At 42.7% G+C, this 22006-nt stretch overlaps 1 protein-coding gene across 1 annotated transcript in view; it reads left to right on the top strand.

The window, feature by feature from the left end:
* Window positions 1–22006, top strand: part of ENOX2 (ecto-NOX disulfide-thiol exchanger 2) — a gene marked incomplete at both ends in the record, with an annotated part of 160644 nt that overhangs the window by 78177 nt on the left and 60461 nt on the right. The window lies entirely within an intron of this gene.

Below are 22006 nucleotides of genomic sequence, written 5' to 3'. Positions count from 1 at the left end.
ACTTCTTCTCTGGCAGTAGAGGGAACACAACCTTGAACTTTGAGAAAGGACTCTGTGAGCACTCATAGAGATTTGGGGTCCATTCGTCATCATTTTCTTAAATGAGGGTAGTCATTCTGAGGCTGTCATCACAAGTACCCACATCCCCCTTGGAGTACCTATCCTGTAGAACATCAAGTGTGGTTTGAACTAGAAATCATCATAAACCCCTTGAGTCTCAAGCCCGAAGCAGTCCTCAGACTCCAGTTGCCTTTCCTATCTGGCAGGTTCTTTCCTACTCTTTGAAAGAATTCCAGCAACCTACAAGCCCCAGATGTTCTAATTCGTTTTCTTATACTGGAAAGCAAACAGAAAAGTCATCTCCTGCATCCTGAAAAAATAAGATGTTATTTCCTCTTATGACCTTGTCTCTGAGGAGAAAGTCATCCCCCACCCAACTGCTCTCCCCCCCTAGAAGCATCCCTTTGCCCTGGAGTTGCCTTACCTTGACATATGTGGAGAGGGAGTTATTTATATCATTTTGAAGAAATTCAGTACAGAGAAACCACATAGTATTTTGTTTTTTGGTTTTTGTTTTTTTGTTGCCGCCCTCCATATTTTATTGCATCTGGTGTGTCAAAATACACTGTCCATTATTTTAAGTCTCACAGTGTCATACAGAGGTAGGACCATTGATTTTTAGGCCTAAGCCTCATTCAGGGCCTTCATAAGCTTTTACAGGTTAAAAAGGGTGATATCCATAGCTTAGCTATTGTAAATAGAGCTGCTATAAACATAGGGGTGCAGGTGCCCTTTGGAATTGATGTTTCTGTGTCCTCTGGGTAAATACCTAGGAGTGGAATTGCTGGATCATATGGAAGCTCTATGTTTAGTAGGTCCAGAAATCTCCACACAGCTCTCCATAGTGGCTGGACCAGTTTGCACTCCCACCAGCAGTGCAGGAGAGTTCCTTTTTCTCCACAACCTCGCCAACATTTGTTGTTGCTGGTTTTTTTAATATGTGCCATTCTCACTGGTGTGAGATGGTATCTCATGGTAGTTTTGATTTGCATTTCCCTGATGACAAGTGATGTTGAACATTTTTTCATATGCCTGTTGGCCATTCGCATTTCCTCTTTGGAGAAGTAATAAATAGACTACTGGATCAAGACGACGTGGTACACACACCATGGAATATTATCAGCAATCAAAAAAGATAAACTCATGCCATTTGCAGCAACATGGATGGCGCTGGAGGGGATCATGCTCAGCGAAATAAGCCAGAGGGAAAAAGAAAAATACCGGATGGTCTCACTCATAGCAGGAATCTAGAAAACCGGCAGTGACAGCCGCCGTCGTGTAAAATCTCAGGGGCGTTGGGGGGAGTGGCGCGAGTTGGCGGCTTCCGTGCTCCGGCCACCTCAGGCCTCCTCAGGCGTGAGCGCCACCCCCGTGTGCGCGGCCCGAAGCCCCGCCCCACATAGTATTTTGAAGAGAGAAGATTTAATGCAAGTATTATCTATATGAGAGACTTGGCTAGTAAGAAGTAAAGGCATATTAAGATATAAAGAGCAGTCACTACCCCTCAGACTGAGCTAAAGCACCCATGGGAGAACCCTTCCCCCAGGGATGAGAGCCAGACCTTACCGGAGAGGACACAGTTATGGCTCACTGAATAGGAGAAAAGTTGCTGTGGTGCTGTGCCAGCAGAACTTGCTGAAATTCTGCTTCCTGGAATTTTCTGGATATCTGTCCTGTGGCACTTCTGGGAAATCCGCCCACTACAGTGCCAGGGAGAGCTCCCAGGGAGGTATCTCAGCATAGGCACTCCACACAAGACCACATGGGGGAGGGGTACCGGGAGAAGCTGCTGGATGCTGTCGATCACCGTGTACTATAGGAACTACATGTTAGAAAATAAACCGCAGGACCTTGGCTCAGGGGAAGCCAGTGTGCTGGCCAGGCACTGGGAAGCCAGGGCCCTGCATGTAGGAGCCACCAAGTGAACACTCCAGCACACCAGAACGAGAGAGAAAAGCCCCTTCCTCCTGAAAGGTCTCCTTGAGCCACTTAATGACAAAGCTTAACACTCTGCTGCAGAGAAAGGTTAAAAACATAAAGCGCCCAGAATCCTTTTCACAGAACAAGCAGGAAGGGTAAATTTGGATCTAAAAGGTGATAACTGACATACCAATCCAGCTCAGGTAACTCTCTCATAGTGTTAACTCCTAACCCAGTTCGTGTTCTGAGTGGTCTTTCTTCTCTTATAATTTGGGGATAAGGGGGTAGAAATCAGTTTCTTTGTCACCCTTGCCCCATCCTATATACACCAGGTAGATAGCAGCTATACCTCTGGCTCCACTACACAAGATCTCCTGCTATAACTGCCAAATCCAGGTTACTTACCTTCAACTCTTTGTTCTCCTCTATTCTCACTGTACCAGCTGGGATGGGGACACACATTTCCTGATTGTATCAGGTGGCACAGTTCAGCAGCTAAGATCATGGACTTCAGAGTCAGGCTTGGATTAGAATCCTTGCTCTGCCGCTTACCACCTGTGTGGTCTTAGGCAAGATGTCTAACTCCCTTGATCCACCATTTCTTCAAGTGTAAATGGAGATAACGAGACCTGCACCTCAAGAGTACTGTGGAGATTAGGAACACAGAATGTACCAAGCACACCACCTGGCACCTAGGGTCAAAAATAGGAACCCGGATTCAAATCTTAGCCCATCAGGCTTGGTGTGAAGCCTTTGAGTAAATTGCTTCACCCTCCAAGGTCAAGGGTGATGAGCAGTTCAGCCCCTGGGAAGACGAAAAAGAGGGGATAGATTAATATTTCTATAGGAACAGTTTCTGCATTTGAGTTTAACGTAAGGAATAAATTTGATCACAAACGTTTCCTTGAGCATTGAGGCTGCAGGAAACTGCAGCTAGGGATAGGAGTACCCACTTACTTACGCTGCATGTTCACATAACAGTTGGTCCCCCACCTCCAACCAGTGTATGTTTAATGACTATACCCATTTAAAAATATTGAAAATCTTCTGTTCTGGTTGATAAATAGATGTTGCCAGGAGCCCCCTATGTGGTCACCAGTCCCCGTGTTCAATAAATAATCATTGTTCCAGATCCCCCTCAGTAACCTGTCACCCAGGCCACCCCATTCCTTCTGGCATCCCCCTAGTCTTCGCCACAGTATAGCAATAATTGATTGACTGCTGGCATAACAAAGGTGTCTCCCAGGCCCTGCTCTGGTGCTAAAGTTCACTGTCCAATTCTGTTTTATTGCTCATGCCATTCTGTTTTTTTTTTTTAATATTTTGAATATCAAGGCTGCTTCCCTTGATCTTTCCCCCATGACCTGAGGTCATTCTTGCAAAGAGAACCAACCAGCTTATCAGAGGACCACAGTGGAGTTTCTTGCTCTTATGTTAGCTAGTCAGTTCGTGAAAGAAGAAATTAATATGGAAATATTAGCACGATTAACTTGGAATTTATGTTTATAAAAGTGGGGGAAATCATTTCTACTTAAAAACAAACCAACAGTTAATATTCACCACAATTATTGTCAGGCATTACAATGCTGTCAGCAGATTTGAAGGTGAAAATTGCTTGTGCTCTCTCGGCTATTTTTTCATTCACTGTGCCATATACTGAGTGTAAGTAAACAGTATATAATGCATCACCCCTACCCTCAAGGCTCTTATAGTCCAGCTGGGGGAATATGGCAGGGACCCGTGCTCTTATCCATACAATGTAAATTACTGATACCCATTTAGAGAATCACAGTAGTGCTAAGTGTCTCTTAGAAAGGTATAGTCAGTATACTTTCTGTGCTAGAGGAGAATCCCCAGACTGGAAAATGCTCAGTTCCTGTGGAACAAAAGAGGGGGGCTCACTTAGACAAAACCAGGTTATCTCTGTATTAAATTAATACTGACTTAGCAGTGATGAGTAATACTCCATGCAACAAACCCTGATTGTTAAAGAAAAACTTACTGCACTCAGTAGAATGAGGCAAAACAGACCATTGAAGGATCCCTTCTACTCCTGTGATGGAACAAATTAGATAATTTTGATTTCCTTATCCTCCTCTGTGAAATTATATTTGCTAGTAGAGTGTTAATGTCACCGGTAAAGAAAGAGCAAAGATGAATCATTAGAATGAATGTTCAAATAAAGAGCACCAGATTCAGAAAGTCACATTATATTGCCTAAATAAAACCAACCAGGGTTTTCCACTCAGACAATCTTAGCCCTTTGTGTGTAACACGGTTGTTAAAGTGCAGTCACTGGAACACAGATTCCTCCTGAGTAATGCTAGAGTTGGTGCTTCTGGTGCAGAGACTTTCTAGAAATCCAGCAGGGTTCTCCTGTTTGAGGTTTTCTCAGCCACCTTGGGGAGAAGGCATCTTTCTGAATTCGTCAGTATCCATTTGGCTTTCTTCGTTTCTGATTAGCAATCTCCTGCCCTAGGCCACCTACCACCAGCTGGAATGGGAAGGGGAGTGCAGAAGGATGGCATGTCCTGTACTATCCCCAACCCACTCAATTACCAGCCTCACCCTGGGGTCTCTGGCGCTTGCCAAATGGCTTCCCTATGTGGGAAGCTCTTAGGGATTGAAGTTGCATCTGCAGGTGGTAGGGAAGTAGCCCTGTGGGCGCCAGACATCAGATTTGTCTTACTCTTTTGCCTCATTCTCCAAATCAGTTCTCATCGAGTGCCTACTGTGCACCAAGGATAGCCCCTTCCACTTAATTCCTCGAAGTCTATCTGCCTTGTGTTTCCTACATGATTTGGCCAATTGGCTGGTATCCTAAAATGCATCAACTTCAATTCTCCCCTCTGATGAGCTTAAGTGGAATTTAATAATCCCTGCTAAATTGTCTTATGATTCTGTCATATGAATAAAGGCTACAGACTCTAGGTTAGATTGTAAGCATCGGATTAATTTTATTGCAAAGGTCAGGCTGCTCTCCTGGTGCTCTGTTGTGCTTGAAGGTTAGTCACTGCATGCTTGACCAAAACCTTCCTGTCTGAACTGTATTCAAAACAGATTTCAAGGTACAGCCAGATTGAAAACCAGACATTTGGAGATAAAAGACTGTGGACTCTGACCCCCTGGAAATAGTAAGCAGCTGCAGTGATTTTATGTGTATATATAATACATCATCATCTCCAGGAGCTGATGGACATTAAGCTCAGCACCTCTTGCTCCCAAAGCAAATGTCTGCTCATCTTTTCCACCTAGCTGCTCATGTCAGAGTCAAGAAATATTTCTTCCCAAATGACTTCTAAGCTTGCTAGCCTGAGAAGTGCTGCCCCTGGGGATGCGGGGTCTATCAGTGGAGTTTGGCTCAAAAAAAGACATAATCGTATTCAGATAATAGCAGACACCTCCATCTTGGTTCCCTTTAACCTTCATCTGTCTTCCTAATTTACCACCAGCTCACCTTTTCCAGCTCATGTCCTTTGGCCAACCCTATCATGAGTTCATGCACTCCTGATGTATGTGTCAATATACTCATCAGTTCAGGTTCTACAAGTAACATTCATGTAATAACCTGTCATTTATATACCTAGAAAAAATCCATAGATGGTCTCTCAGGGTATAAGATAACATTCGGGCTATTGTCAGAACTGTGATACCTGGAAGCTCGAGGGGCTGGGGTCACAGACTTCTCATCACATGACAGTTCCTTTGGGAATAATTGTCATCGCTTTCAAACTTCCTAAAATGAAAATTGGCCCTATAGAAGGAAATGGAATCAGATTGCAATTCTGCATTAATTCTTCTCAATGAGAAATTTACAAGAATATCCAGGGAAGCCCAGTAGCCTGTTACTCCTCACAAAGTTCAGCTTTTGCCTGTGTCAATAACACTGTGGACTCACTGTGTGAAGAACTGTGGACCCACTGTGTGAAGGACAGTGTGTAAGTTCAGTGAGTTCAGTTAAATTATCTACAGTAATCCCCACCCCCTACCCCATCTCCTTACAACCAGTCGTGTTTGCTAGACAAGGACAGGTGCGGTGTATAATCTGAGGTCGTGAACCAAAGGAAAGTGGAAAGTGAAGTTGCTCAGGAAGGCTTTGTCTGAGATACCTATGAACACCAACTAAGTGATGACAACAGATCCACAATGCCTTTTTCCAGGAGAATTCAGTCTCTCCTTGCACAAACTCCATGAATGGACTAGCACTCCAACTGGACAGACAAGTCAGACTTAGTTTCTGAGACAGAATGACGGCTTGGCCACGAGATGTCTAATAACTGAAACATGTGGCCTCTCTTCAGCCCACAGCACAGACTACCTGCCTTTTGTGTGCTCACCAGGCACTAGAGTACTCTATCTTGAATTATCTGCCCTCCAGCGCTTAGATGTATATATAGGGATGTGCCAACCCGTTGTACTTGCCTGAGAAGCACTGCCCCCATGGAAGCAGGACCTATCAATAAAGTTTGGTTCAAAAATGACATGATCATATTCAAATGATGGCAAACGCCTCCCTCCTGGTTCCCTTTAGCCTTCATTGTCTCCCTAATTTGCCTCATGTGCTCTCCTGTTCATCTCCATCGGCCACCTTTAGTGTGACTACTGCTGATGGAAGTGTGTAATACATTCGTTCTATTAGTAACATTCATACAGGAATTTGCCAAAAACCTGCTTTTCAGGTTTCCTCATTCCTTTCCTCTAGCTAGCAGGATATAGTTCCTTTTGTTTACTTTTGCTTTTGTTTTCCTTGCTGTTAGAGTCAAGTCCCAAAAGAAATCCCTGAAGCCAACATTGCAGTGTTTTGCCTATGTTTTCTTCTATGCATTTTATGGTTTCAAGCTTTACATCCAAATCTTTGGTTCACTTTGAGTTCAGTTTTATGTATGGTGTGATATAGTGGTCTAGTCTCATTCTTTCCCATGTGACTGTGCTATGTTCCCAATGCTTTTTTTGAAGAGACTTTCTTTTCTCCATTGCATACTCTTGGCACTGTTGGTATAGAATGACTGTCCCTATAAGTGTGGGTTTATTTCTGGGCTCTCAATTCTATTACATTTTTCTGTGTGTCTATATTCCATTGCCAAACTCTTTCTATTGTTACAGCTTTGTAGTATAGTTTGAAGTCTGGGAGTGTCTCTAACTAGTAAGATAAACAGGATTGTCACTCTATATTTAGGGCTTCTGTGCAGTCTTGTTTGATCTTTATTTTGTGTGTGAATTTGCCCATCCCACTTCTAAGTCAATCATAAACTCTCTTAGTGAAATAACTATCTTCTGCTTGTCTTGTGTCCCTCTCAGTCACTAAGAAAAACTATAACTAGGGCTCAGTACACACCATTCATTTATTCATGAAACTAGGAAATACCATCCATCCAAATGGATTAGACTGGTTTCTTAACTCAAGTGTATTCCTTTTTTTTTTTCTCAGAAGTAAAATTGTACTCTAAAGTTGTACTGTGCTCTAACAGAAGTAAAAATGTACTCTGGTTCTGGGCTTTTATCTGCAGATTTTCCAACTACTATGGTTGAAGAAATCTATGCCTTTCACGGTAGCTGAGAGCATGACCGCAAACCATGATAGGTTGCATAGAGTAGGTACTGTCATCTTCAGAGGAGCAGCTCAAAGCCTTTTGCCTCTTTATCTTGGCTCTTTATAACCCAAGTCCTGTTATGGAATGGTGGCACCGCTTGTGCTAATTTTCACTTAACCTCTCCATGCCCCCATGTTTTCTTCAAAAAAAGCCCATCAATATCAACCTGTCTTCCAGGGATGTTTTGAGGACATAATGCTGATAATAAAACATTCTCCATGAGAGAATATTAATGACTGTTATTTTGTAGCCTCAAAAGGAGCGGGCACTCAGCAGTAATTGGGGGCCATGTTTAGCCACCCAACCACCCATTATCGTTAGTACTCAAATTGATTTTAATGCATCATAATAATGCAGCATATACTCCACATTTGGGGGGCAATTTATTGTCAGGTGGTGATTGTTAGTGATAGAGAATCATTTGAATGTATTCAGAACATAGTTGTACACATCTCTTCTTTTTTTTCCTTCCTTTGTTTGCAGGTCCAATTTTATGCCCCTTTGCCAATCCAGTTTTCTCCTTTACACTGCATCTTATAGTATTGTTTTTACTCCTTAAATAAGCTTAGTATCTCAATGAACAGCTTGAACTCAGGAGACTGATTTGGAAAAGCAGTTTAAGTCACCAAGTCCAAGTTAAGAATGGTGGCAAATTTTATCACTCAGCTTTATTAATGGACCTCATTGCGCTGTATTGCGTTTCTCTCCCTGATGCATTTATATAAAAGCCCTGGCCTCTCTCATTAACCCCTTTGGCTGGTGTTAACTCATTCCTGGGCATTTGTTGCCATAGTTGCAGCCACCCCTGTGGAGGCCGTGCAGGGGCTGGCCTGCCTTTTCCAAGCGTCAGCTGCTAGGCGGAGGGCAGGAGCCTTGCAACCTCAGAGGTCAAACAGCCATGTGCTTAAGTCCTATCTATTTTTTTTCCTTAGCAGCAGATGGGCATGTGGCTGTCCAGTCTCAAAGTTGGGAAACCTTTGTGGGAACATTACCTGCACGCTTCCTCTCTCACCTTCTCTTGGGCCTGCAGGCAGGTAGCCTTGCTCCGTGTTCAAAAAGATGATCAGTATTTCCCCTTTGTTGTTTGAATGTCTTCCTTCAGCACCTGCAGCAGCTGTGGGGAAACAGCCACAACTTGCTTCTGTTCCCTGAAATAATTGCCAGCAGTTTTATGGAGAGTCTCTTGTGTGTGTTTTTGCCGGTTTACAGATTTGATTATATCATTTGCAGAATAGAAACGTGGCTTTCCACTGCTTACTCTCATTCTTGTAGATCTTCAAGGAGAGCCCCTTTTAAAAACAAAATGGAAATGACATGCAAATAGTTATGTTAATAGCACACACACAAAAGTCAGAACTTTCAGAAGGTTCTTCGGGTGCAAACAGATCAGGTGATGAACACATCTTGCATACATTTCGATTTGAGTTACCAGCTGGTGCTGTCCTATGAAAAATGACAAGCACCAGAAGATGGTAGATACCTGTAATGGATGACCGTGGTCTGCGCCAGGCTCCGGCACTGACATAGCTCAGAGCAAACGCCACAACTCCCACACACACACAGATTGGGAAGGTGCAAGGGGTTTTGAGGGATATGTTTGAAAGTGGAAAGTTTCCTCTGGTCATACAGAGTTTAAAATAAATTTTCATTTTGGGCCTTCCTGGTGGTGCAGGGGTTAAGTCTCAGTGCTACCACTATGAAGACCCACCATAAGGGCCTGAGTTTGATCCCCCGCCAGGGAGCTGACCCACATGGCGCAGCAGACCTCTCCTGTCTTGCCCGCTGCTCCCCTCAGCAGTGTATTTCAGTAGATCCGCCTGTTCTGCTCCCCACTCTGTCGCTGGTGAATCCTTTCACTGCCTCACCTCTTGCCAATACCCCAGTTCTTGTATGCAGAAATAAATAAATCTTTCAAAAAATGAAATTTTCATTTTGTCTGTGCTATGCCAGTTTGGCCAGACAGCTGGCAAGGATAAACCCAGGACTTGGTTCAGATTTGGAAAATTCATAGCCCTCTATTCCTTTACCTTGACTTTAACGGAAATGATATTATATCACATCATTAACAACAGCAGCAGAACAGCGACATCGTTAACAACTAACCTTTACAGCGGATCTTAGAGCTTTCAAAACACTTTACAATGCATATATCTTGTTTAACCATCTGCCAACCCTGCAAGATCAGCATTATTCTTCTCTGCATTTCTATAATGAGGGAACCAAGACTCAAAGACATTAAGTGACTTACCCAAGGCCACACAGCCAGTAAATAGCATAGTCTGACTCCAAATTCCTGGGGTCCCCATGCTAGGCCATGTGTACAGCCTGTCACCCTGCTCTGCAGGTCACTGCCACCTCCATGTCCCCAAACATGTGGATAAACAAATTAAGGCCCATGGAGGGATTCACTTGAAAAACAAATGGAAAGTAGTCAGGTTACAAAAAAATAATGTCTTTCCAAATAGGTTTACTATGAAAGGATATCTTTGACACTCATGGAAAATTCATACCTTCCTAACTACTGGGTAGGCTGGGTCGAGGAGTAGGGGTGTATGAACAAGGCAGAGGGGTGGAACACGAGGGTGGTCAGCACAAATTCAAGCTCCTAGCAATTAAAGAATCCTTCAGAAATGCAGGCAAAACTTTTCTGAATGGGCAGCATCAGCATATGTAATTACTATAAAGATAAACAAAGAATAAAGAACACAAAATTCAGAGTGGTTATTTTTATGGGGAGATGGGAGAAATTAGGGATGTGGTGACCTTTAAAGGTAATAGTTACAGGGCCTCTCTGGTGGCGCAGCAGGTTGAGCGCAGTGCTGTGAAGCTATCTGCAGCCTCTGCAGCACAGGTTCAATTCCTGGCCAGGTGGGGAGATACCCACATGGCGCAGCACACCTCTCCTGTCTTGCCCGCTGCTCCCCTCAGCAGTGTATTTCAGTCATTCTGCCTGCTCTGCTCCCCACTCTGTCTCTGGTGAATCCTCTCACCCCCCCGCACCTCTGGCCTGTACCCCCAGCTCTTGTATGCATAAATAAATCTTTTTTTTAAAAAAAAAGGTAATAGTTACATTCTTTTGCTTAAAATGTTGGTTGAGTACACAATATTCATTGCATTTTTTTATACTTTTCACTGTCTCATAAGCTCTCCTTGTACCTACTCAATATTTATTTAAAAAGTTAGAAAAAGGGTGTAAGTCCATACAAAAATAGGAGTTGCCATACAGAAATTACCTGTACATTTTCAAGTTGCGTAGTCACTGTTGAAAACTACGTGCACTTTAGTTAAAAAAGAAGAAAGAAAAAGAACCTTAGCAGTTTGCCTTGACAGGGTATCCCAGTAACATGCCAGTTAGTCTCTCAAAAGTTGTGATTTTCTGTGAGGACATGTTTACCCAGAATTTTCCTGACGTCTCTAAGTATTTCAGCTGCCTGCCCCTCATCCCCTTCCTGACAGTGAACTTCTGGCTTGTGAGAGAGGAAAGAACAGAGACATAGTCATATGGAAATCTGCAGTTAAGTGCTTAAACTGTAACCAAGGATTTATGGGTTGTTACCCACAGACTTATTATCTTTCTGGCTTTTCCCGGTGTTGGACCTGGCAGCTAAGGCAGAGAATGGATGTTCCTGTATGTTTGTTCTTGTCACAGGTTGGTTTCTCTCCGGCCAATCTAGGCATGCTGTAAACACAGGCTGTCAGGAGTTATGGCTTCTCTTCCATGTGGAAATAAGTGGATAAGCAAATACTCCTAGCCTGATTTTCTTTCCAATTCATTATTTACAGGGAATTCACCCTTTGTAATCATTTTCAAATCAAATTTGCTCTACTGATCCCTGTAAGGTTTACTCTGGAGATCATCACCAACCTAGACATCTTTTATATTTTAATAGCTTAGGTCTCCTTCATATTAATACCAATTTTTTTAAAAAAAAACATGAATGAATTAGAGATAATGTCACTACTGGCTTGGAGATTCACTCAGGAAGAAAATTTAAGTTACCTCAGAAATGGATAAAAGAAAGTCGATGATTCACATGTGTTTGCTATTTGGACTGCTATTGCTGTATTGAAATATTCAGGAGCACTATTGAATTAAATGGGGCAAAATATGTCATATATTAGAAAGGTTCTGGGAAGGTGCTATTCTCAGTACTTTTCCAGAATCCCAAACTGTCAACCGAATCACTTGCATGAGATAGCTTCCTGGACTAGGCCGATAGTGTGTGTCCTGCCCAGCTGCCACAAGGTCCCAGCCATGGCCTTAGTCTCCCTTTGTCTTCTTGAAATGCTGGCCCTGAAATCCAGGTTCTTCTCCTGCCTAGCCCCATCGCTTCCCATCCCTGTTATGGAAATCGAGATGTGATACTAAGTAATTCTGGCTTTCCTCCACCAGATGGGTGATCACAAGAGAAAGCATGGATGCAAATAAAATACTGGCCATGTCTTTGGAAGAAAAGCAAATGGGTTTTGGCAGCAGGTCCGATGGGCTTGGGATATAGACAGTGGAGAAGGGAGACACTGGAAAATCTTTTGAGGATTTTATTAGTAGTACCACTTTTAGAAAATGCATCAATCAGATGAGAGGCATATAAATTAGTCCTGCTCTTCTTTTTGGCAGTGTTCTTGGCAAAGAACTAGTTGAAGGGAAACCATCTCGTGTTTGTGTGTTTTTGTTAATAGATTCTGCCCTTTTATTAATAACTGGTTGTTCCTGTACTGGTACTTTGCTGTCCTTTTCACCTGAATGAATTATAGCACCAGCAGTGGCCCCTCAGTGGCCTACCCAGTAGTTAGGAAGAATGAACTTACCATGAGTGTCAAAGATATGCTTTCATAGTAAACCCATTTGGAAAGACAGTGGCCCCTCTTTTCCATAAGATGTCAGAGATAATGCCCACTAGTATTAGTACATTAATAATAATTACTAATATTCTACTACCCTTTACTGAGCTCAGCATGGTATTGTACCTTTTTCTCACATATTTTCTCCTTTAATCCTTTCCACGGCCCTGTGCGATAGGTGTAAGTATTATCCTCATTTTTCAAATGTGGAAAATGAAGAACAGAGACATGAAGTCACTTCCCTAACATCATACAACTAATAAGTAGCAGGTCAAGATGGGAACTCAGATCTAATTCAGACCGTGATCTTAACCCCATTTTTATTTCATTCGCATACATAGCATTAGAGGTTGCAAGTGTAACCTAAGTAGAAATGGGGGTTGATGGGAGTGTGTTACAGTCTTAAAAGAAACAGTCCTTTTGAAACATGAAGGGTGATGGCAAAGTGGGAGGTTCTATACAGTAAAGGTATAATTTCTGTAAAAGCAGAATTTCTGGAACCTTGTCAAATTGAGGTGCAATTTGAAAAGTTCAGTGAGGTAACCTGGAGAAATAAAGAAGCTAGAAAGGGCCGGGGCTGCTGGCCTTCCACAGCTGAATGTGTATATATAGCATTGCCTTTGGTATTTGAGGCTGTCTCTGCTGAGGCAGCTGGTTCTCAAGCCAGAGTTCCCATTATTAGTAGCAGTTAACACTTGACTTGTTTATGGTGGTCATGGCCAGTGTCCCACCCCCCTCACTAAGACCACGGTCTTAGAAAATACAAGTGACTCCAGTTGTATAACTTTTTTTTTTAATGTGATTTTTTAAAAGATTTTTATCTATTTATTTATACAAGCACTGGGTACAGTCAGAAGCGTGGGAGGGTGAGAGAATTCACCAGAGCCAGAGCGGGGAGCAGAGCAGGCAGAAGGACTGAAGTACACTGCTGAGGGGAGCAGCAGGCGGCAGGGGAGGTCTGCGCGCCATGTGGGACCCTCCTCCCGTGGCCGGGGAGCAGCCCGGGGATCGAACCGGCGCTGCAGAGACTGCGGGCAGCTTCACAACCCAGCGCTCAACCGCTGCGCCACCGGGGAGGCCCCAGTTGTATAACGTTTTGCTTTTAGGAGACACCGATGACAAATAAACTGATGCAGAAAATATTCCCCACTCATGCCCGTAAACGCCCAACACGAAGAAATTCTATTCTAGGTTTTAGCCTGATCTCCTAAACCCTGTAAGATCTCCATGGTGCCATCACTGACTTAGCTTTGGAGGCTCGGTTTAAAGTTACCTCCTCCAGCTTACCATCACTTCCTCCATGCTCCCTGCTTCCTCCACCCCCTCTCCTCCTACTAGAGTCACTGCCTCCCCTTTGTCCTGTCTCAGGTAGCCATTCTCAAACTACACGGGAGTTTTAGTTTTCTTGTCTGTCTCTCCCACTACTCTGTGAGCCCCTCAAACAGTAGGAAAGCAGGGATATTTTTTTTTACCTTGGCACCGCCAACTAGCATATGAATTTAACATGCTTGTTAAATTAAGGACTTTTTATGGGGACAATAACCAAGATGGAAATGCATACATTGTACAAAAATGAAAAATGATGTAAAAAATATATAAAATAAAAATTAAGAAACACACACACACAAATTAATGTTCAGAATATATCCTCAAATATGACCATAATCTCCCTGAAAGATTCAGATCCAGCTGCGCAGGTACACCCCTGTGAGAAGAGCAGGATCATCCTTAGTTATAGACAAGGAAACTGAAGTTCCATGTTTCTCACTTTGGCCGTGGGAGTAAGAGTTACCTAGGGCGCTTATTCAACACATTCTCCAGCACCACCCAGATGCAAACCTCAGCCTTGGACCTTCCACCTCAGCGATTGAGCAGATTCTGATGCACGTGGTTGAGCTGCACTCTGACAAACGCTGGCATGAGTGATTGCTACACAGCAAGTCAAGCCAGAGTCCAGGCCCCGTCCTTCTAATTCCAGCTCATGCTCTACTGCTCTTTGGTGTACCCTGTCTCCCACGGCAAGGAAGTGGACTGAAGTATGTTGGAAAGATTTTCAGCAACAAGGGCTAAAGCAGGATGGCTTGTGGATTAACCCCAGCGCTGTTTATTTTTTTCCTCCAAGAGATCCTGCCATTCTTCCAACAGCTTGGCATCAGGGTTGCCAAGTCATCTCTTAGGCAACGACCTCAGGGAAGCGTAGACACAGGACATTGGGAACTTACAGAGTTTGTGCTTCTGTTTTTTTCTTTATCCATTCCCCCACCACCAGCAGCCACACCCTTTACTTAAAGAGTCGCCTTAATACCTGTTATGTTAAATAATCAGGTTTCTAGTTAAAATCCAGTAACTACCACGTGGATCCTGACAGTAATGTTAATGTGTCTGTTTCAAAACCAGGAGAGGAGGGGCCTCCCTGGTGGCACAAGGGGTTAAAGACAGCGCTTATCAAGCTATGGCCAACTACTGCAGCACAAGCTCGATCCCTGGCCAGCCAGGGAGCAACCCACATGGTGCAAGCAGACCTCTCTTGCCTCGCCCACTGCTGCCCTCAGCAGTGTATTTCAGTAGATCCGCCTCTTCTGCTCCCCACTGTCTCTGGTGAATCCTCTCAACCCCCACACCTCTGCCTTACACCCTAGTTATTTTAGCATAAATAAATAAATCTTTAAAAAAACAAACAAACAAAAAACCAGGAAAGGAAATGTTTGACTTAACAGGCAATTAGTAAAGATGTTAGAAGAGCTAAGGTAAGGTCGCATTTTTACTGCCTGTTTATGCCTTCAATGCTCTTTGTCTTACTGTTAGGCGAGGAAACGGGATGAATGTGACAGTGCTATCCTGGAGACCCAAGCTCCTCAGTCAGCCATTCATTTCAGCCAGGGTAATACGAGCTCACTGGTAGCTCAGAGCTCAAGAAGCCTGAGCTGGAGAGGTGGGGGATTATAGTCCTTAGTCCAGAAAAGCCCTAGAGAGTGTCTGTGGTGCAGCTAGCCACCACTCTTCCTGACTAAGGAACCCCTCCAGCGTTCCCATGGCAGAGTCTGCTGGGGTTCCGGGACCCCTCCATCCAGCCTCAGCCTATCCTCCTGGCTCAGCTATCACCTTGATGTGACAAGGACTATCCCTAAGATTCTTCAACTTGTGCTAGCCTATCCTTCAATCACAAAGGGGATCCCTGGCTCTGGTTCAGTGAATGGAAAAAGAGACCCAGAGGGCAGCTGAATGGCTTCTTTCTTAACTGGGAAAAGGGGGAAGGAAAAGTTCAAGGAAGAGGGGTTAAGAGCAGTGATTGCTTGTTCTGTGCCCGATGTTAGACTCAGCATCCTTTGTAGTGATTCTAGAGCAATCGTACAGAGCTCAGTGATTGAGAGGATGGGCCCTGGAGCTGTCATGTCTGAACTGGAATTCCAACTCAAGCCTTCACTCCAGCTGTGACATTGGGCACCTTCCTACATTGTGTTTCATTTTCCTGATAAAATGAGTATAATGATACATGTTTCCTGTCTCATAGGGTTGTTGCGAGGACATAATATATGTAAAGCCTTAAAACAGTGTTTGGCATATAATGAGCATTTAATCAGTATTAGGCATCAACATCATTATTGAGTATCATTAGCTTATTAGCTAATATCATTAGCTAGTTCCTAAATGATAACTACCGTTAACACCAACTCCAGGTGACTAAACAGGCTAAAAAGTTTGTAGAACTTTCCTAACGTCATACAAGCTAGTGAGTGGTAGAGCTAAGGTTTGATTTCAGATCTGTCTGGCCCCCAAGTCTGTATTCCTGTCTCCTGTTGCCTTCATAATCCTAGGGCATCTGCTGTGAGGTCCTTGGAGAGGTGCATGCGACCTCCTTCCTTGCTCTGCCCCACCCCCGCGGGAGGGCTGGCTTCCCTAGCTTTTTACAGACCTGGTTAAAAACCTTTTAACTGCTCCAATGTGGAGGTGGCTGTCTCTGGGACACTCCCGCTTACAGACTAGAACCATGGATCTTCCAGGATAAGGGATAGCCTGAGAAAGCACCATCTGCCCTAAGGTTCTCATCTGCATACCTCGAGGATAGAGCTACTCTGCACCCCCCACACCCCATATCACACTCAGAACCTACGTGAGAGTGACTCCGTCCTGCATAGGCTGACATAAAAAAAAAAAAACCCTTTCCCTTTCATATTTCCTTTTCCTTCTCTTTTTCTCTTTCCCAAGGAGGAACATGTTGTGACATCCTGACCCCCTTGAGTGCCTCTTTGATCCATTCTTGGTAACACTCAGGAGGAGATAAAGCCCTTGCTTGTCTCAGAGCATCATTTCTCTCAAGCTGCCTGGGAGCCTGTCTTACAATAGCCACCCCTACCCTCCACCCCCGCCCCCGCGTTGGTTCTCTCACCTTGCATAGCCACGACGCAAGCTGTGGCGTCACTGCTGGTGACGTCTGATCCCAGAGAGTGGGGGTGTGCCTGCGGCGTCAGTCATTCACAAACAGTGATGCATTGTTAATTTTCAGAGAAAATGAAAAAGGATTCAAAATAACACCTGCAACACACAATATATTGCTTCGTGAGCAATAAATACCAAGCAGAAGATAAAGACCTTGAGCCCTAGGCTTAATACAGACCCAAAACACAATTTATCTACTGCTGTGTTATTTAGTTCTAGAAGATCCAGCCCTATCCCTGTGCCATCATATTCCACAACACATATTTCTTGAGTGCCTACTGTGTGCAGTGCACTATATGATGTGTTCCATGCAAGCATTTTCTAAACTTCCTCTCTCTTTCCTTTGTATTCCCACTGCTGTTCACAGAGCAGCTTTGTAAACAGTACCCCACCAGCCTTCCATGGCACCTGGACTCCCCACCATGGGAATCATTTCTTCTTGGTGAAGCATAATAGATTCCTAGTTCGGGTTGGCGGGGTTGAGGGTGAGTGATGACCACATTAGTCTTAACTCAGTGGTGTTAACGAGTAGGGCATAAATTGTGGAAGTTGGGATTGGCTGCATTGTGGATGGGGAGGGAATTTTTTAAAAACCTGGGGTAGAGGTTTCTCTAGTAAGAACATGAGAAAATTGCTGCAACAGAACAGGATTTCTCAACCTTGGCATTATTGATATTTTGCACCAGATAGTTGTTTGCTGTGTGTATGTAGGAGGGGATCTTCCACACATCAAATAACTTTGATAGTAATTGACTAGTTAATCAGAGAAGAATAAACATAACAAAAATAAACAGATGGCATGATTTGATAGCTATGGAGTGACACCAAGTCAAAGCGGATGATTACTTCTTAATAAATAAAGTCTTATTCTTTTGGCAATAATGAACTCTTGTTCCAACGTGCCACATCGTCTGTCTACTGACCTAGAAGGCACTCATTCACAACTACTCTACAACGTGCAGTCTCTTGAGGAGTTGCCACATGAGCAGAACAAGAGACCCAGCACAACATGACATGTTCTTCAGATTTGGGTGAGGTATTTTGAATACCATTTGACAACCAACTGCTAGCACTTGTCTTCTGAATATTCTTGGCCATTGCCAGTGAGTATAGGACTCATGCAAAAATGAAAAATCTCTTATTTTAGTGAGGTAGAACTACTTTTATGAAACATTTGAAGAAGTTGCTAGATGCCCATTTTTAGTCTGGAGTGTGAATCAGGCCAGGACAACTTTTCTACCGTTAAGTGATGATTCTGAACAGATGTTGAGCACAGCATGTTTTGCTAGTGCAGACCTTAACTCCAGATTGCTGCCAGACTGAGGTGATCACCTGGGATTTTTCTTTGAAAGTAAAAATGTACAAACTTATCTGTACATGTGACTGCCTATATGGGGAAAAGGCTATAGCTAATGAGATTAATCTGAGTTATTAGTTGGGTACATCTATCCCTGGTTCTAAGTCTAAATAAATTCCTACATGTAGATTCAGTTGTCCTGGGGAGTAAATCAGTATAGCAATTTTTCCATCTTTTTTAAGTCAAGTTATCATTCTGAAAATGTACACAAATTATCAATGAATATCATTGCATAGATTGCTTATTGTGCCCCAAATCAAGGTAGTCGATAGTAAACATCCAGTTGTTCTTGCTTCCTGGAATGCTCTGAACCCTAATCCTCCATTCACTACCTGAAGGAAAATCTTATCCTCCTTAAAGACTCATTCCCAATGATTCTTTCCCAGTGAAGATTTCCCTAGCATTCCTCATCTCCTCCCTGCCTACAGCCCCAATCATAAATATCTAAATCCTCTCCAGCAAATTTAATTACTCCTGCTCTACTCCTACTTTACTGATAGTTTTATCACAATACTTATTACAGTAATTTGTATTTGGTTGTTTATATGTCCTTTCTCAGACTGTAATGCAAGTTCTTCCAGAGCAGTTAATAAATGGATTTTGGTTCATCTTTGTATTCCTAGTCACTAGAACAGAACTGGGCTTAGAGTTCGACTCGATAAAAGTCTGGTTTGGGGCAAAAGAATGAGAGAATAAGCGAAAATAAGCAAACATGAAAATCAAATTCTAAATAAAATGTTATAAGGACACATAGGACAGAGTAATTAATCCCAGTAAGGTGACGTCACAGGCAAGGTGGCATTTGAGATGATCCTTGAAAAGTGAGTAGGACTTGACAGGTGGAGATGAGTGTTGGGGAGTGTGTGTGTGTGTGTGTGTGTGTGTGTGGGCAGTTAAAGATGAGAAGGGCACTTAAGGCAGAACTCCTTAAGGATTTAACAACCAAATTCATTATGAGAAAATAATGCTGTTAATTACACATGTTCCTTACCTATTCATGTAACTCTAGCAGGAACACTGCTTGCTAACATTTTAGCAGGCAGTTTGAATTAACACATATTTTGAAAATAGTAACACTGCTTTCTGTTTAAAAAAAAAACTGATAATTTTTTTCAAGTACCACTTTTTAAAAATTTTATTAAAATAACATTGGTTTATAACATAGAGGTTTCAGCATCATACATCAACATCTGTGTATGCTCCATTAAGATCACAACCAAAAGTCTGGTTTCCATCCACCATCATACATTTTACCGCCCCCCGCCCTTTGCCCATTTTAGCCACTCTTTTAACCCTCTCATTTTACCCACTCCCCTCTGGTAAACACCATTCTGTTCTCAGAAACTAAGAGTTTGTTTTTGTTTTGTTTGTTCATTTTTTTTTGAAAGATAGATAGTTTAGATCTTTTTCTCCTTTTCGCAAATTAGCCCACAGCTTGATTGGGTGAATTACATTGTAAATTCCCATTCTTTAATCTCAAAATTCTTTATTGAGAATAATTCTTGATTCTCTTATATTCCCCATGGTTGCAGAACCAATAAGTCATCAGAATGTTGCAAGAAATTGCATCGGGGCCCAATCCTTCTAAACCTAGCTACTTGCTCTGAGAGTCAGTATGAACATAGTAACCTCAAAAGTCCCTTCCAGCTATAACATTCCCTAAAAGCCCATCTCCCCTGGCTGGAAATTGAGAATGATCTAGATGACCCTAATACTGACTACATAAACTCTTGACCCAAAGGGTATTTAATGCCCATGTTTGTTTTCTAGATAATATTTACAAGAAGACTATTTCTAGCTTTCTCATATACCTTCATGAGAGAACACTAAAAACTGGGGGTGAGGATTTGAGTTCCTACAGATTTAGAAATCATCAGTTCTGAAAGGTGACTTCTGACTGCAGTAACGAATTCTTAGGGCCATCAATAGGCAGAATAGGAGAAGAAACACTAATATTTTAGAAATAGTATTTTTGGCCACTTGCATTTGTTGTTCTGACCAATTAGTGGCCAAAATAGCACTTGTATAAATAACCCGGCCAAGGATCAATTCTGATGTTGCCAAGTTGGAAGGATGTGATAGACGTTAGCAAGCTACTATTAGAACAGAGTTGCCTTCCGGGGTTTAATTGGTAGGAGTGTACACTGGGAGGTAGGAGAAAAGCCATAGAAAGCTTTTCCTATGGATATCTGCAGTGAAAGGGTAAGTTCCAAAATAAAAGTCTCTTTTTTTCCCTTTTTTTTTTTTTTTTGCTCACCTGACTTATGATTGTATCTCTCTCAACTGTATAGTATATATACATCACTTGCAGATATAAACCACTTCAATGTCTTTCCTTATATAATCACAGTTTCTGGAATGTCTTCCTTCCCTCATAATTTTCCTATCTAATAACTACCCTGCACCCAAGACCTGTTCTATAGAAATCTGGTCCATTCTCTCAAATTTCATCTTCTCCATGAAGTCCCTTCCACCTACTGATGCCTTAGTCCTCTTCATTCCTTAAACTTCAGTAATGTTTCTGGTTTGTACCATTTGAGTCATTGTTTCCTAATTGTTTTATTGGAGGTAGTAAAGCATAGTGGCTAAAAGCACATATCCTGTGACCTAATTGTGAAATGCAAAACTATTAAACTTTTAAAAGATCACAGGAGAAAACCCAGATGACCTTGGATATGGTGATGACTTATTAAATACAGTATCCAATGTGTGGCCCATGAAAGAAATTATTGATAAACTGTAATTCATTAAAATTCTCAGTACAAAAGTCTGCTCTGCACAATACAATGTCAATAGAATGAGAAGACAAGCCACAGACTGGAAGAAAATATTTGCAAAATACACATCTGTTAAAGGACTTATCTAAAATATACAAAGAACTCTTAAAACCCAACAATAAGAAAACAAGCAACCAGATTAAAAAGTGGGCCACACCTTTAGTAGACATCTCACCAGATATGACATACAGATGGCATATAAGCATATGAAGTGATACTACACATTATATGTCATCGGAGGCATCGCATGCATCAGGAAAATATAAATTACAACAACAGTGAAATGCCACTACACACCTATTAGAATGGCCAGAATCCAGAACACTGACAGCACCGAATACTTACAAGGATGTGGAGCAACAGGAAATCTCATTCATTGCTGGTCGAATGCAAAATGGTTCATCCACTTTGGGACACAAGTTGACAGTTTCTTACAAAACTAAATACGCTCTTGTTATATGATCCTGTGATGGCACTTCTTGATATTTACTCAAAGGGGTTGAAAACTTATGTCTACATAAAAACATGCTATAAACATGGATGTTTATAGCAGTTTTATTCATAACTGCCAAAACTTGGAAACAACCAAAATATCCTTCAGTAGGTAAATGGAGAAATAAACTGGTATATCCAGACAATGAAATATTGTTCAGCAATAAAAATAAAAATAAAATACTATCAAGCCATGAGACATGGAGAAAGACGTGGAGAAAGCTTGAGTACGTGTGTCATCAAACTTTTGTTCAAACCCATAGAATGTATAGCACCAAGAGTCAGCCCTGGGCCTCCCCGGTGGCGCAGTGGTTGAGCGCTGGGTTGCGAGGCTGCCCGCAGCCTCTGCAGCGCCGGTTCGATCCCTGGCTGCTCCCCAGCCGCCGGCGAGGGTCCCACATGGCACGCAGACCTCTCCTGCCGCCCGCTGCTCCCCTCAGCAGTGTATTTCAGTCCTTCTGCCTGCTCTGCTCCCCACTCTGGCTCTGGTGAATTCTCTCACCCTCCTGCGCTTCTGACTGTACCCGGTG

This window comes from Talpa europaea, assembly GCF_964194135.1.
Source record: "Talpa europaea genome assembly, chromosome: X".
NCBI classification, from domain to species: domain Eukaryota; kingdom Metazoa; phylum Chordata; class Mammalia; order Eulipotyphla; family Talpidae; genus Talpa; species Talpa europaea.
This window is presented reverse-complemented; position numbering and strand designations above follow the sequence as displayed.